Source organism: Elephantulus edwardii, unplaced genomic scaffold, assembly GCF_000299155.1.
Source record: "Elephantulus edwardii isolate Elephantulus edwardi_28Jun2011 unplaced genomic scaffold, EleEdw1.0 scaffold00014, whole genome shotgun sequence".
NCBI classification, from domain to species: domain Eukaryota; kingdom Metazoa; phylum Chordata; class Mammalia; order Macroscelidea; family Macroscelididae; genus Elephantulus; species Elephantulus edwardii.
This window is the reverse complement of record NW_006399764.1, coordinates 15,140,877-15,147,167: the sequence shown is the minus strand read 5'-3', so window position 1 is coordinate 15,147,167 and position 6,291 is coordinate 15,140,877.

Below are 6,291 nucleotides of genomic sequence, written 5' to 3'. Positions count from 1 at the left end.
TTGGACCAGCAGCATCAGAAGCCTTGGGCACCACCCTCAACAGACGTCTAGCAGGGCAATCTGTCTGCTAATGACCTTCAAGTGATCACCACAACCTTTAAAGCTTGAGAAGCACGCTCCCACGAATGGACACCAGTTGCCTCCAAGGCAGCTCTGACTCATACTGGCCCCACAAGTTTCAGACTAAAGGTCTGTGCCACAGGCTCCTGAGTGGATGTGGTTTCTTTTTGTCTTGAACTAATTGAATGAACCTCACTGGTCCTTTCCGGATAAGCTTGACTTTGCAAGCTTTCCCTTAGCACTCGAATGAGCTACCTTTCCCCACACAGGGGCCTCGCGGAGGCTGATATTAAGGATTTAGAACTGATGCAGATGCCCAGTGGTTACCAGCTTTCCTTCAACTTTTTCCTAGTAGAGCATCAACATTTTGCTTAGACAACATTTTTTAGGCATGAGTCATTACCAAAGAAGATGTCTTCTTGAGCCACCTTCATGGTGTTTTTTTTCTGGACAGAATAGCATGAAGAACGATGTTAAAAAGAGTGGGATGAAAAGGTAATAGGTTAACTTGGTCGGAAGAGGGTCATTCCAGCCAGGTACGAGAATAAAATTGTCCTATCTGTAGCCTACTGATCCGCTAGCACTGACCTTTACCTGTAACGTTTGTCATTTTCTTAACTGTCGTTGACGACTCCTGGATCACCAAACATGATTAGCTGTTACTTGTACTGACAAGTCGTTGACGTTACTACATTAACATTTATTAGCACTGATCTTAAACCATTCATTTCTTCCTAAAATATTCCTTAGTCATTTCCTAGGCTTTGTCTAAATCATTCTGAGACACCATAACACAGGGGAAAGAAATACAGGAACAGTGTTGTTTTACAAAACCAGCTATATGCTACGAGTGGGCATTGACTTGAAAACAAGCCAGAAAAGTAGTTTAAACTTGCTGGGTATGTGAGCCTCTAATATTCATAAAAACCATCCACAGGCTCTAAGGAAAAAGTACTTACAGTGACTTTGTTGTCTGAACCCCCAAATTAGAATATTCACAACCCAGGAAAAAATATTTAATGTTGCAATTATCCTAGGAAATCTGATCAGTTCATTATGCATTGTTCTTAAATAATTTGATAATTTTAGAAAAAATTATAAGTGACAATTTTACATTGAAACTAAGAAAAACTCATTACTTTAATCTTTGAGGTTTCAAAGCATATGGCGGCTTACATTTTTTAAGGCTTTTAACTAACTCTCTATACACAGAGGAAAAGGTACCTTCTCTGTTCTTAGTTTAAAAGGGAAAAGAACCTTTTATACTTTCCCAGCACTTTCTCACTCATAACCAGTTGTTAGAATGACTTGTGTATAATTACTTTTCTGCCTCTCAAAGAAGAGTCCCCGGATGTTTGAGGATTAGGGGACCAGGGCCTTACTGAGTAATGGCTAGTCACAAACCCTAGGGAATATTCAAATGGATTCCTGCCTTTCTCTTCTTACTGAGAAACCTGGGATCTTTTCCTTCCCTCAGAATATTTTCCATTCCCTTTGACATCATCCATCAAGGAAGAACCCTTGATGAGATGGACTGATTCAGTGACTGCGGTAATGGGGGTAAATGTGTCAAAAACAACAGGATCAGCACAGGAGAGAGCAGGTTTTATTGCTGTTGTACACAGGGCTGCTATGAGTCAAAGGCAACTCGACAGCACGTAACAACAACAACAACATGACATGCAACTCTATGAGAAACATCACTGATCTGAAGTATCACTTGTTAACTTCAGAAGCTTACAATGATCTTATAGCCAGCCCACAATAGCATCAACAGCACAGATGCCCTTCTGTGCGTCCTGGCACCTCCATTCACTATCTCCTCTGTCTAGGCCTCCACAGTCTGCCCTTTTCACAGCAAAGTTCACTTTTGCCTGTTTACGTGCTTTGGTGTAAATAGGCATAGTATAACCTGTTGTATCGAGCTCTTTATTTCCTCCAACATTGTTTTTGAGGCGTATCCAAATTACCATAAGCTGGTTTAGTTCATTCAATATAATTACTGCATGGAATTCTGTTATGTGAAACAGTCTGCACTTTAACTCTTCAATGATGGGCATTTAGGCAATTTCCTGTCTTATATACTGCCATTAGTGTTTTTACAAACATTTGACTGCATACTTCAGGGTGAGTAGATATATGCATTTTGTTAAGTGCGTACATCACAGTACAATCGATACATATAGTATGTTCCACTTTAGTAGGTATGCCCACTAAAGTGGTTGTTTTAATTTATACTCCAAAGTAGAAGACAGCCAATTTTTCTATCTCATCTTCTACAGTTGATACTGTCTGAATCCTAAAAGTGTTAGCCACGTTGGCTGGATGGTGATGCCATGTTCTGGTGTGCTTTGTATTTTGATGTGGCTTTCGTTTTAACCAGCAGGATCTTTTGTCATTATACGCTTGCCACAGAGAGTTCTGGTGGTGTTATAGCTCAGAGGGAGTTGTGCTGTCAACCCAAACGTGGGGCCTCTCTGGCTGTTCAAATCTACAAGTATCTCCAAGGAAGAAAAACGGGCAAAATCCTCTCATGCAGTTTATAGCCTCAAAAACCCACTGGTGAACCAGCTAGGAGTCTGTCCTGAGTCGGTGACGATGAGAAGCTGGTCACAGTTTTCTGTGCCATGTTTAGCAAGGTAAGGCAAGGCATGGCACAGGGGGCCCAGCAAGCTTTTACACTGAAAAATATTCACTCTATGAGACTGTAATTAAAATGTTCATTATTGTCACTGACCCTTTAAGGCTCTTTGAGACCTGTGGATCTCTCTGGTTTAGAGGATTGTAATTAAGTAATCAGTGAATATATTTAATTTTGTTAACCCATCATAATTCATTTTAACCTGATAGGGAGAATAGGGAGAGGCTCTTGAAAAATGGACTGTGACTTTATGGAAGAAGGCTTGTGAATGGAACAGGAGAACAAGCGACTGAGGCAATGAGGTGGGGTCAAACACAAGTAGAAGGCACTGCACAAAACATGGGGGTCCATCAGAGGATGTGGGGTGACCATAGGGTCTCCCATCTCAGAAGGAATAAGAGTGATCCAAGACAATACTGCTCGAGAAGGCTCACATATAAACAAATTCTAGTTTTGCCCACAGTTGGCCCTAACTAGCATAGACAGGTGCAGCTTCTTTTGCATAGAGAAAATCGCCTTCCAGTCCTCGATAGCAAATGTTCATTGACTTCAAGTTACAGCGCCAATGCTGCCCGTGTCGGTACCATTGATGGATGAGCTGGGTCTTTCCAGGTCTAATGCTGAGTAATGCAAATGAGATTCTCCTGAGTTATGCCTAGTGCAGCTGGAGGGCACTAAAGCAGTTGCCAGGGATGTGTCTGCATGCCAAATTCTTGCCACTGTTGTTAATAGTATTGTGCCCTGTACATGGGCAAGCCCTCTTAGTTTTATTAATGATAATACTATGCTTTTGCCCTTTCTTTCACCTTTTCATTTTTGCTTAGGGAATAACTTGGGTTTCATCTTGACTGCTCAGACGCTGTCTAAATTGAAAAGCGTGCCTATAGCCCCTCCTCCCACTATATAGCCCTTCCTCCCGCCAACCAAGGGCAGTGGGACCCGTTAATACACCTCTCTGCAGTTCTGTTTCTCATAGCATTGGGAGCTACAGGGAATGGTCAATGTTAAGAAGGGAGGAAATGCTCCAGGGTTGCCCAGTAAGAGAAGAAAGGCAGGAATCCATTTCTGTGTTTCCTGGAGTTTATGACTGGCCATTACTCAGTACAGCCCAGGTCCCCTAATTCTGAAACATCTGGGGACTCTTCTTTGAGAGTCAGAAAAATAATTATACACAAGTCATTCTCACAACTGTTTATGAGTGAGAATGTGCTGGGAAAGTACAGGAAGCTCTTCTCCCTTTTATAACTAAAAGAGAGAAAGAATGAAGATGGTGCTAATCTGAGCTGCTCTCATGCTACGACAATGCCAATGTGTAAGCTATGTAAGAAAAGCCTATGCTAAAGTATATGAGGGATTTTAATAACTCTGATAGATTTTTTAAAGTACCCTCACCACAGGCCTCAAAAGCTCCTTTTAACCACATCAATTCAGTCCGATCAAAGTCTTTTGAACAAAGTATAGGCTTACTGGCAAAGGGCATATTTAAAACGATATTACCAAGATGTAGCCAATTTGCCTTTCCTCAAATCATGTACCACATACTTTATTTAGGTTTCCTTTACAATATTAGGAGGATATTGCCTTGTCAAAAAAAATTCCCAGCAGTCTAATGTCTATCATAAGTAACTCATAGGAAATAATGTTCTAGGGGCACGGATGCTTTCAACTTTAATAGCACTTGGTCTAATTCCGTTGCTGGAACTGGTGGAGTCTTAAGGTGGAACCTTTGGGTAGGAACCGGGACCTACCTAGGCATGTTAACCACTAGAGGGCAATATTAGCCATACACTTAGGGCTCAGTCTCTCCTGTGGAGAGCAGTATCCCCTCAGCTTCAGAGTGGATTGCTTTACGTGTAGTTAAATACCTTCTATTCAACCTCCAAAGTGCTTTAGAAGACTATCATCTGTGATGTCTATTCACATTCTTATCCACAAGGATTCCAAATCACAAATGGAATTATCTTGGAAATCTGTTTGGCATAAATCAATGTTGTAGGATGGACTAAGAAACACTTATTTTGGTGTTGAAAATAATCTAATTTAAAGACATTTCACACATTTTAATAACCCAATGCTTTTTTTACCTTCTTCAAATGTAGGAAAACATTGTTTTTTTTCCTCCTTAGCAGGGCTCACAATTTTCACTATTCTTACAAATGAAAAGATTAGAGTATATCCTTACTAAATTATTGATACCTCTCTAGAATTAAAATTTATTTTTAATATAAATAAAATATCAGCTGGTCTTTTCATGAGCTCTGGTGGTGCAGGCCACAGGGCGTTGCACTGCTTACTCAGAAACTCTGCATCTCCTGGGGTTGGAATCTACGCAGGAAAAAGATGAGCTATCTCCTCCTGTGGTGTTTACAGCCTCAGAAACTTGGTGGGGCTTGCTATGAGATGGAGTCAACTCAATGTTGAATCTGAGTTTTAAGTCTCATATGAGATGAATGCTGAAGCCACTTAGAATAACTGCATAATGGTACTAATTTGTCAATTAGTATAAAAAGGTATGCCAGGAATACCGGTTACATTTGTTAAGTATCTTCTGAATACTTGGAAAAATTCCACCAAGTGCAATTTCTTATCTTTTTGAACAAAAGGCAGACATTCTCTCAGAATATGAATGTGATGTCAGGAAATGCAATCATCTAAGATTAAGACAACACTTAGATTTCATTTCTCTTAAACATCAAAGATAAAAAGATATAGCATTAATTAAAATTGACAGCTTTTCAGTCAACATTGATTAAATGAAACTCAGTTTAGAGAATGGGAAACGGAGGGAGGGGGAACTAGAGTAGAGCTAATAAAAAAAAATCTCAGTTAATGACATTATAGTTGTGACATGTGGACAAAAGCCAGATTAAGCAGATGCTATCATCAATTCATTTGTTGTGATGTTTGCAATGTGGCAACTTGCTCCCGAGACAGAAGATACTGTGGAAGGAGCATCCACTGGGATGTGGGTTTTTTTGTTTACTCCACAAATGATCATCCGTCATAATGATGCTGTGATATTGGTGTTCAGATCAGAACTGTCTTAGCAGAAATCGAGGGTGACCAAAGCTCTCACACATGTTACTCCTTCTTAAACATCACAAATACTTCCTAAATTCTTCACATCTATTACTCAAAATCTTCAAATTTGCTGGATTTTTTTCCCTGAAAAGAAAACTAACTCCCTCTCCACTCATCCACATCTACCATCATTTTGATGTATCAGGAAACTTATTTATGACATACCTTTGGTAGCTCAAGAGACCAGAATTCCATCAAGTGAAGAGATAAGCATGCATTACATGGCTTCTTTATTTAATTACAAAATGCAAAAGTGCATTAGCTGAATGGCCTGTTGGCCTGGGGAGAGGATGCTGGCCTGCCATGTGGTGGGCCTGCAGTTCTGTCTCCTGCTCTCGTTTGCCAGACTGGCAGGGGCTCGGACAGCAGTCATCTTGCACATGGTCGACCTGGAGAAGGAAATGTACAATGATGCTGACCTCTGACTACTTTAGAGACTTCACATTAGGGGAAGATGTGTATGAAATGCTTTCAAAATGTAGCCAAATCAAAGCTATTTGGAAATGGTG